The sequence below is a fragment of the Aegilops tauschii genome, chromosome 4 (genome assembly GCF_002575655.3).
Source record: "Aegilops tauschii subsp. strangulata cultivar AL8/78 chromosome 4, Aet v6.0, whole genome shotgun sequence".
NCBI lineage: Eukaryota > Viridiplantae > Streptophyta > Magnoliopsida > Poales > Poaceae > Aegilops > Aegilops tauschii.
The window spans coordinates 263813725-263824500 of NC_053038.3; the positions used below are offsets into that span (position 1 = coordinate 263813725).

The window sequence follows — 10776 nt, forward strand, 5'->3', positions numbered from 1 at the left end:
TTTGGCAAGCATTTCATCACATTTTTAACAAGCACTATCATAACAGGTTGTTCACAAAAGACATACATAATTGGCATGAAATCAGTCATCATTGATTAGCTGAATGCATAACAAGTTTTGTCACAAAAGAGGAGTGCATCCAAAAGAGAGGGACAGTAGCATCTATCAAAACAGGTTGTTCACAAAAGACACATATGCACTCCATACGCTATTACAAGGTGTGGATCAAAACCTACAGCCAAGACATGGGCATGATCTCAGGTTTCCTTCAACACCTCAAGGAGCTTTTCTCTCTATGCATTAATCTTTAGGCACTTTCTTTGCCTTTGTTCTTCTGGCCTGTTTTGCTGCTTCAGTTACGCCAACAGCAGCATCTGTTTGGGAGGCTTGAGTGGTTGCTCTAGGAGGCACAAAGGCTTGCCTAACAGCTGCTTTAGGAGTTGTCTTTTTCTTCTTAGTTTGTAGCTTTTTCTTCAGAAATTGTGCACTGGTTGTAGCCCTGGGCACTGGCAGCTCATCTTTCCTCAATGCAATGAAAGAGCACTCAGGAGGTGGTCCTGGTGGTGCATCAGGTGTTACTTGAGATGCTTCGACCTACACAATTGACACCACGGATAAATCCGTTTGACCGACAAGTATTTCTGGACAAATAAATATGTAAACAACATTTCTTTGGAACAAATGCTAACCTCTTGGAATAATGTTGACATCACCGAGCATGTGTGTGAACTATCCTCACCAGGTATCTAATTTCAAATGTAAACTCATGTCAATTCATTGCACTTGGATACACTACAAGTAGGCACTCAAGCATGGTTAGTTCAGTACCTGTGTGATGGTCATCTCAGTGCATTGGAAGTCCTGTGCAGTAGGTGCTTGAAGCAAATTTCTTCTCACAGGTAGTTTTTCTAGTGCAGGCACTCTATCAGATGGATGTAGTACAGTGCATTTTCTTCTGTTGTGTTCTGTGGAGTTGCAGACACTACAATGCATTATTACTCCATGCTTGCTAAACCTAGTGCCTTCATCCTTCTCCGAAGGGTGAACTATTCTCTTCTTCTTTTTCCTGCCTGCCTTCTTCTCATACTTTGGAGGTTCTACCGGAGGACCATTTGTTTTCTGCCACTCAGCTGGATCTCTTCAAGGCATGATGACATGTCCATATGCCAACCTGTATGCCTCAATACTATAGCAAGCACCCACTTTATCCTCTAGTTTAATTCTCTCAAACCTCAAACAAGCAATACTATGGCTACAAGGAATCTCTGCCAGCTGCCACCTTCTGCAACTACATTTTTTCTTGAGAATATCAACAACATATTCATTTTCACGGCTCATTACCTTGGACACACCTTTGCCAGTAGGACGTTCATGGCAACTTTTTGCCCATTCAATGTTTTTGTCAAGTTTTTCTTGATCTTTGGGCATATTGGTAGTTGAGACGAGTCATCCTCACATTGCTTTCTATTTGTATACCATCTTGTCATCAACTGCGCCTTGATCTTCCTCAACATGCTCAGAATTGGTAACTCCCTTGCATCAAGTATCCATTTGTTGAAGACCTCACAACTGTTGTTGAGGAGTAGATCACATTTAGGTAATTCTTCGAAAAATGCCCTACACCATGTGTTAGGGGCAAGGCCATCCAAATATGCCCATGCTTCTAGGTTCATCTCCTTCATCTTTTCCATGTTCTTATTCCATGTAGCCATGTTGTTGCTTCTTGCTATTGCCCACAACTGGTTCTTCAATGTTTCACCCTTCCAATTGGCATGGAAGTTCTGGTATAAGTGTCGTACACAAATCCTATGCTCTGAATCAGGGAACATATCGTCCACAGCATTAATCAAGCCTTTCTGCCTATCACTCATGATTGTCCATGGTTTTAGTGTTCTGAATTAACAGATCCTCTTTCAAGGTCTTGAGAAACCATGTCCAGGTGATGGTGTTTTCAACCTCAACTACTGCAATGGCTATTGGAATGATGCAGTCATTGGGATCAACTCCTATGGCTGTTAGAAGTATTCCTCCATGCTTTGTCTTAAGGTGGCAACCATCCAGACAAATTGCTGGCCTACATCCTTGCAGAAAACCCCTCTTACATGCATCTATAGACATGTACAATTTGTCAAAAATAACGCCATTTTTCAGTTTCAAATAGAATGTGCTACCAGGATTTTGTGTTCTCAGCTCTTCTGCAAAGTCCCACAACATATTGTACTGTTTTTGCTCATCTCCTCTAATCTTTCTGGTTACTTCTCTCTTCGCTGTAGCAAGCTTGCTCTTGGTGGCTGCCATATTGTAATCCTCTTGCACATTACTTCCCAGGGTTCTCAATGAAATTGATTCATCTGTCCTCACCTTCTCAACATACTTCTTTGCTATGTAACTATCAGTGAATTGCTTCACCTCCCACTCCCTACTGCAAGTGTGCTCATCTATGTATTTTTTTCAGCATTATGCACTTTGTTTTGCTGTCCTTTGAGGCAAAGAACTCCTAGGGGCAACCAGGGACACAATGAGCTTTCACTCTAATTTTGTCGTTTTTTGGTGTCTTTATAGCTACCCTGTTCTTAACAGCATACTCTGCCAAAGCTGTCCGAACCTCTACAATTGATGAAAAAACCATTCCAACTTTGAACACAGGATTTTTCATGTCTTCAAGCCTAAAACTTTTGAACTTCAAACTGTTGTCACCTCCTTCTTCATCTGAATCTGGGAGGTCCAGCTCCTCCTCTTCTTCCACCAAATTCTTGCCCTTACTTGCATTTGCATTTCCCTTTTCCTTTGAGCTTCCAATATCCTTGTCCTTGTCCTTGCTCTGCTCCTCCTCCTCTGCATCTGCATCAACATACTTCTCATATAGGTTGTAATCATCTTTATCGAACTCATTATCGGAGTCCACAAACTCTGATCCACTCCTACTGTCTTCACCCCCAGAACTGTCCTCTTCAACTTCTGGTTCAAACTGAGCCCTCCTCCTATTGCTTCTCTTCTCATATGTGAACTAATGCCCAGCATTATTGTTCCATGCCTTAGCCTCTCTCCTGTCAAAATTTCTCTGAAGTTCTGCTCTCTGTTTGGGGCTGATGACATTATCATAAAAGGGGGAATATCCAGTGGCTTTCTCTTTGTAGGAGTAAAAACCTTTGGCATCTCAGGGCCTCCAGTCATTGGAATGTCATTATCACTGAAGATTGATCTCTCTAGATCTTTATCATTCACATATAGCTCAAAAGTTTTGATCTTGCTGACCACTGACATCATATAATTTGTGTCAGCATCACACCCGAGCACTCACAGACCATCAAACAATGATTTCCCTGGCAGCAACCAATACACTTCCAACCTTGTGACATCTGCATAGCCACATTGCCTAACAAAATCTTCTATCCAAAGCAGAGACCATGTGTCCACTTCACAACAATCAAATGTGTCAATGCGCTCATCTCCATATGTCTTGTTTGGTCCATCACCACAAAAGAACCCACTGTGCTGAATCTCTACTGAAAAGAGGTCGTCATACGGTCCTACATGCAAAGAGAGGGAATCGAGCATCAGGAAGCTGCGCACAAACCTAATACTAACCAATTCGGATCAAATCCTAACCCTAGTCACAAATCGATTGGGGGGACAGAGAGGAACGTACCATACTGTGGAGGAGGATCTCTAGGGAGCCGCCGTACCGGAGCCATCGACGCCTAGGCGGGCGCCGCCGTCTCCGTGCAGCCGCACCAAATCGCCAGGGCGCAGCCGTCCCCAAATCGTCGTGAGAGAGGTCGGGAGAGAAGGAGAAGAAGAGGCAAGGACTGGGGAATGGAGATGTGAAACGATTCGGGGTGTTTTTCGTAAATATCCATCCACCTCCGTTACCCCTGTCCGATGTGGCAATAGTCAACGGCAGGTCAGACTGGGTCGGACAGGTTTTGGACGTGACTGAGACACTTACAATAGTTTGAGGACCCACATGTCGATTTTCATAGTTCGACGACCTAGTTGACACCCCTCGAATAGTTTAGGGACCTACAGTGCACTTCACTCTATATAGAAAGGATTCTAAAATGTTAGCTTATATTGACAACTCTTGAAAATATACGGTTGTTTTACTGTTTTTGCCGCGAACTTGGGGGGCTTGGGATGGAGTATGGTGTCAATAATCGGTATATACCAGAACAATATTTTTGTGATATTGTATATATTAACTTAGTGATAATGGAGTATATACAACATTTTTGCCATGGACTCTATACCGCATTTTTGAACTTGTTAGAATAGCTGACGCCTTTTTTATCTTCCTTGTGGTATATGCTACCATCAAAGGGAGTATATAAGGTACTAATTTAAAGTATATACTATTGTACTATATTTTGTCTATATGCATCTACAACCAAGTAGTATGTACACTGCTCTTTGTGCACGACAGTATATACATCATTTTTTGTAAGGCAATATATAATTCCTTTTTTTGCGAACCAGTATACTACTTTATTTTAGTCAGTATATACATAATTTTTAGTCAATATATACTACTTTTCTGTAGTCGGTATATACCATTGTTCGTGATATAGTAAAGGGTAAAGCAACGTGCACATGACACGCATGTCGACTAGACGGTGGTGCCGCTGCATGGATCTATCAGTGCATGTCACGCCACCACCGTTTCTTATTGCTGCCGTTGTCGATGAGATTGGCGGTGCCTTCGCGTGGATCGATCAGTGCACACCATGCTGCCATATTGTCAACGAGATGGTGGTGCCGTCTTATCCATGGTCAGTTCAACTACTCATTATCGTCGTATCCGCTATGTGACTAGCTGCGTCAATGGCTTTGTGCCTCGAACCAGATTGCTTTCATGCAAAGCCTGTCATGTTTTCCTCTTAATGACAACATCCGCTAAGTCAGTTCTCTCTCACTCTCACTCTCTCTCTCTCTCTACTATTGCAGCTAACTAACTGTGATGATCTTCTCCAGGTTTTTTGGGCTAGATACTGAGATGGCACCACTGCGTTGCTGAAGTGAAATCAGGTTTATTGGGACATACAAGCCGGAGGCAAGCACATATGGCGGCCGGAGACAGGCCATGTTTTTCCAATGACTGATGCTAGGATTGATGTCCTATTGCAGGAGAAACAATGGCAACAGTCGCATCGTTTTGTCCAGCGATAATATCAACCATGTCTATTATTTTGTTGACAATCACCACAGGTGCTCGCTCTTTCTTAATAGATTTACATTTTGATCTCTGTAGCTTTTTATGGATGAAAGTAACTATGTTACATGCATGCCTCATCTATGCGCTTTACCACTGCTATTTTCTTAAAGATCGTAACATTGTCCATCATATATTTTTCTTAGTTTCTTTCCAAGATAATTGGTGTGGTTGATTGCTATCGAGTGCAAATATTTTGCTCCTGAGCTTCATTTTTTCTAAAACAAATCAAATCTCTCTTTTAAAATTCAAAAAAAATCCTTAAATTTCCATACATGTAAATGCCAATTATGTATATGTAGCATTAATTATACAAAAAAATACTTATCTCTGGATCTGAAATAGCAAACAGTAAATAAAAGTGATGTACGCATTGGTCTTTCCGTGTGACATACAAAAAAAGGATTTTATAATAACATTTAAAGGTAGACAGTACAAATCAACATGTACATTTTTTCTGAAACTTCAAGAATGCACATTTTCTTTCTTATTTTGAACCGATCTCAACGGAGCCATTCAGGGTTTCCACGCAATATCATGGTATATTAATATCACAGAGTTCTAGATCACGGACTTGGCAAGCACACAAGATTTTGAATCACACCGTTAATAAAGGAGAAATATAGTATTTGTGTGATGAAAATATAATTATAATTTTTAGAGTAAGGCATGTTAAATAATAAACTAGGACGTACTGAGATCCAATTAGTCAATACACATATGAAAAAACTGGTGAGTATTGTCATATTGTAGATGCACGTGTTTGTTTTCACATTTTAAATTAATTGCATAAATTGTGTATCACTTGAAGTCTAGAGAAATCTTTCTCTGTGCAGGCACTCAATTCATGAGCCAAACGTTGATGTGGGCTACCAAGGGGGCTAGGAAGCAGCATCAGCTTGAAGCTAACTTAAGTTTAAATCTAATGAGCATTTGGTCTTTATTCTGTCTCGATACAAACACATCAACGTGTGGACTACCATCCATTGATGCGCAGAGACCAGGTTACGATGGCAACATTTATGCCAATATTTTTAGCTACCGATCGATCTAGAATTTCCTTTTTCTATTTAGAGTTGATCTCTATTTTCTCTTTTTCTGTTCATGCTTGTGGCAAAACTGGAGATATTCATTTCTCACAGGTGTTGTTGCTGCAGCCCATTCATGGCGAGGATACATGGCTGATGGCCCATCGATCCTTAGGGGATGGAAGGATCCCCACATGACTACAGGAATAGCACTAAAAAAACTGCGTACTAACTAGAGCAATGATATATTTCATAGGTCTAGGATATATATGTGAAATAATAATTTACTTCATATAACTACTATCCTGACAAGTATTTGGCATTCTGTCTTTTTAATAAGTAGCTGATTTTTCTACAATAATTCCATGTTCATATGTCATCAATTGGAAACAATATCATTGATCGACCAGAGTACATAGGGATTTATATCATCCTGATATATATTTCTACAAGTAGTTTATACGAGCCTCAAAACACTGATTTTCAATAAATCTTCCATTTTTTGGGCACTTATATTTTCTTGCTTCAAAATTCTACATTATGGAATGTTTTGTTGGGGCACATGTCCATTATATGTAGAAGCAAGGTTAATGAAAATAAAAGAAAATCAAAACTTTTAGAATAAATTCTTTGGATCCTTTTCTGTAACTTAAATTCAACTAATAAATCACTCTTTTCGGCCACATATGTTCTCTTGCTTCAAATTTCTATATTATGTAATGAGTTTATCACTGAAAACAATTATTAAAAATATGGTCTGTCAGGCACATATCCAATATACATAGAAGCAAGGATATTGAAATAAAAGAAAGTCGGAAGTGTTAAAATAATTTTTTGAATCCTTTTATGTCACTTAGAATACAACTAATTAAAAAAATGAGACACGTTATATGTGCTTGGGACTTACACTGGATGGATGGGTGTTCATACTATGTTTTCATGCCACAAAATAAATACATACAACATATTGACTAGCCGTGCGAATGCACGGGTTGACGATTAGTACACCTAGACCGAGGGAGTATTTTTTATTTCTGATGAATGCTAGCATTTCAACTCTTACGACGAAGGAGTGCCAAACACGGGACGTGCTGGATGTCCCACACGTCAGCGAAAGGAGTGAGACATGAACAACGTGGTAGAGCGTCTCCACTTCTTCCACTTCTGGGTCGGAGACCACACGTAGTAGTACTAGTGGTATGAACGATACAAAGTGCGACCCGGAGAGAAAGACACGTCTAGTTGGAAGGTCTCGGGGCATACACTGTCGGTGGGAACGACACCTATGGGATCACTGGAATCCCTTCTGCGGTCGGCGGGCCCGGGGTTGTGAGAAGAGCAGGTCCAGGAGCCAGCACAAAGATCATTTACCCAGGTTCGGGCCGCGAGGATGCGTAATACCCTAGTCCTGCTTTGGTGGATGTATTCAGTGTTCTTGAGCTTTTGAACTAGCTACGGTGGCTGCGCAGTTCCAAAGAGCCGAATCCTTCTCCAGTATGCCTCGGTCCTCCTTTTATAGTGAAAAGGGGTTGCCACAGTGGCACACAGGAGGTGGAAAGGCGTATAGTGCGCGAGCTTATTGCCCGGCATTACGGGACAAAGCACATTAAATGCGCTACTTAGGTGTCCATTAGCTTTATCGGGGACGCGAACGAGGCCCGTCCCGTCCGTCGCCGCTCCGCCTCGCTTCGACACGCGCCCAGGCTAGCGATGCATGCGGTGCCATGTAGGCAGGCAGGCTGCTGAGGTGGCGCGGTGGCAGGGTCTTCACGAAGATATGCATGCCACCACGCAGGTGCTTGCTGAGTCGGTCTGGAATCTGCGTGTTGCCACGCAGGTGCCTGCCCAGCTGGTTGGGCTGGCAGCTGCATGCGAATGGCGGCGGAGCCTTGGCTGGTGCGGGTCTGGCAGTGGCCCTGCTGGCGCCCTGGGCAAGGGCCTTGCCGGGGGCCCGGCAAGGGTCTTGCCGTGGAGTCGCAGTTGTCCCCGGCAAGACGCTTGCCGGGGGTCTTATGGATCTCCTCGGCTAGGATCCCGCCGAGGGTCACCGTCTTCTGGTCCTCATCTGATCTTGTGTGTTTATGATCTTGACAAAGAACTGCATGCCACCACGGGGGTGCCTCCCGAGCCTTGGTTCCAACGTAGTCGTTGGCGGCGTTTGGAACTCTTGGGCTCGAGGGTGGCTCGCTGTGCTGGTTACTTGGCAAGTTGCCCCGGCAAGGCTCTTGTCGGGGCCGCGGAGGCCGCCCCGGCAAGGCACTTGTCGGGGCCGCGGAGGCCGCCCCGGCAAGGCACTTGTCGGGGCCGCGGAGGCCGCCCCGGCAAGGGCCTTGCCAGGGGAGTCCACCTCGCCCTCTTGCTCTTTGGTGTTTCTGGTCTTGGTGTTTCCTTGACCGTCTTGTGCTCCTGCTTCTCCCCGGCCTCCCGCCTCTGCCCTGCTAAGTGTGGCCGCGGCGCGCGGCTCTGACTGCCCGTGCACAAGTAAAGGGGTCAAAAGGAGAGCCCCTACTTTTGTACATCGACAGGAGCCCCCGGGTCTGGGCCACACATAAGCGCGACGCGTTGTTGGGCCAGGCCCAGAACGGTGCGCGGGCAGGTGGGGCGGATTTTACTGCAGTAACTTTTCGTCTGCTGTGCTTCCCCACGACCCATGTTGAACGCGCAACGTGGAGGGTCGCGCGTGATGTGGGGGTCATGCGTGGGACGGTCCCCGTACGCATGCGTCACATCGCAGTTAATGGGAAAAGAGGCGGCCTGCGCCTTCCCCGTAAAAAAGAATAACTGCGGGCGCGCTGCTCATTTACCCCCTGCATCTTCTTGAATCTCGGAACCGCCGTCCCCTTCTGCTTCCTTCCCAAGCTTTCTCCTTTGCTCGCTGCCGCTGTGTCTTTGTTGTCTTTTGTCCCTTGCTCCCCGCAGCCGCCATGGCACCCAAGACCAGCAGAGGTAAGGGAGAGGCCAAGGACGCCGGGACGAGCGAGCCGCTGGAGAGCCAGTTGGCGGCGCAGCGAACGCAGCTCGCCTACTTCCCATTGACGGTCGACGTGTTCGAGCTCCGGGACTGCTTCAAGCCCCTATGGGGGTGCAAGCCGAGGGGGGAGACAACGGGGCATCCAGCCACGCGTGTCATCCCCGCCAATTGCGCCGAGGCCGCCCCGAATCGGTACTCGTTCTTCGTCGATTACTTTTCTTGTGGCCTTTGCCCCCCTTTCTCCGATTTCTTCAACGATATCATGCACACATTTGGCTTCCACCTTCTGGATTTTACTCCAAACGCCATGGTGTGCATGGCTCTGTTCGCCCACCTCTGTGAGGGCTTTGCCGGAGTTCTTCCCAACACGGCGCTCTTCCGCCATTATTTTTACCCTCGCATCCAGAAGGGAGGCGCCATTTCTGGCTGCGTCACCTGGATCCCAAGGTCCAAAGGGGCGTACCCGGAGGGTGCCCAGAAGGAGAGGTGGGAAGAATGGCATGGCCGGTGGTGCTGGATTGAGGAGGACGATCCACAATAGTTTTGCCGGGTCCGCCAAGCACCGCCGTTCCGCAGGAACGACTGGGGCGACGTCGACGCCCAGGATGACAAGCTCGAGATTGCCACCACCAGGATCCACCACCTCACCGTTGCCGGCTTACCCTGGAGATGATTGGGGCGGATTTCCTCCGCCGCCGCATCGCTCCTCGGCACAACAAGGGGAGGCCGGCCTGGCTTTTCCAGAACGCGGCTGACATCGTGAGGCTTCGCCCCGGCCTCAATCACAACTTCACGGTGATGGGGCATGCTCACTTTTGCCAGCGGATCTTTCAGCTCGACGTGAACCGCGAAGGCTGGGCCGAGAGGTCCGGCAAGGCTGCGAAGGCCGGCAAGGTCGTCAAGGGGCCCTTGTTTGGGTTGCCAGCGGGGGTGGTCCCGCTGAGCAACAACTCGCACCAGACCGACATCATCGCCATGATGCCGGACTGCAACGCGCACGGTCCCGTCCAAAATTGGGCCCCGCCACCGGAGGAGCAGGTGCAGGAGTTCTTTGACAGCTTGGCGGAGGTGTACGTCCGCAACGAGTCGCTGATTATCCAGGACACCACCCAAGCAGAGCTGGACTATATCACAGCCAGGGCGGTGGAGGCAGAGCTTGCCAGGCAGGCCGGCAGTGCTGGCAGTGTAGAGGACGAGGCTGCGGCGGTCGCGGAGGAGAAGGAGCTTGCCCAGTGGGCGGAGTCCGCTGGGGAGGCCAGCAGCGCCGGCACTAGGGCTGGACTAACGAGCAGCTCGGCTCGTTAAGCTCGTACTCGTTAAGCTCGTGCTCGTTAAGGCTCGGCTCGTTAAGCTCGTTAAGATTAGCGAGCAGAAAACCCTGCTCGACTCGGCTCGTTTGAAGCTCGTTAACCTCGTGAGCGCTCGCGAGCGCTCGTTAACAGATTATAATGTGTTACGATATACATGATGAATGTGCAGGTATGGTTTTCAAGATAAAATATGGTGACTACAAAAAGAAATGAAGTAGTATGTTGCGTCATATGTCGATTAGATTAAATAGATGGGCT

The 10776-nt window shown here is 46.4% G+C and overlaps 1 long non-coding RNA gene across 1 annotated transcript; it reads right to left on the bottom strand.

The window, feature by feature from the left end:
- Positions 1 to 11: 11 nt before the first annotated feature.
- Positions 12 to 3808, bottom strand: LOC109763032 (uncharacterized). The gene is made up of 4 exons (XR_012181938.1): positions 3650 to 3808; positions 829 to 3530; positions 690 to 746; positions 12 to 594 (listed from the first exon to the last, which is right to left on the bottom strand). It is a non-coding gene; the product is annotated as an uncharacterized lncRNA (long non-coding RNA).
- Between the last annotated feature and the right edge of the window lie 6968 nt (positions 3809 to 10776).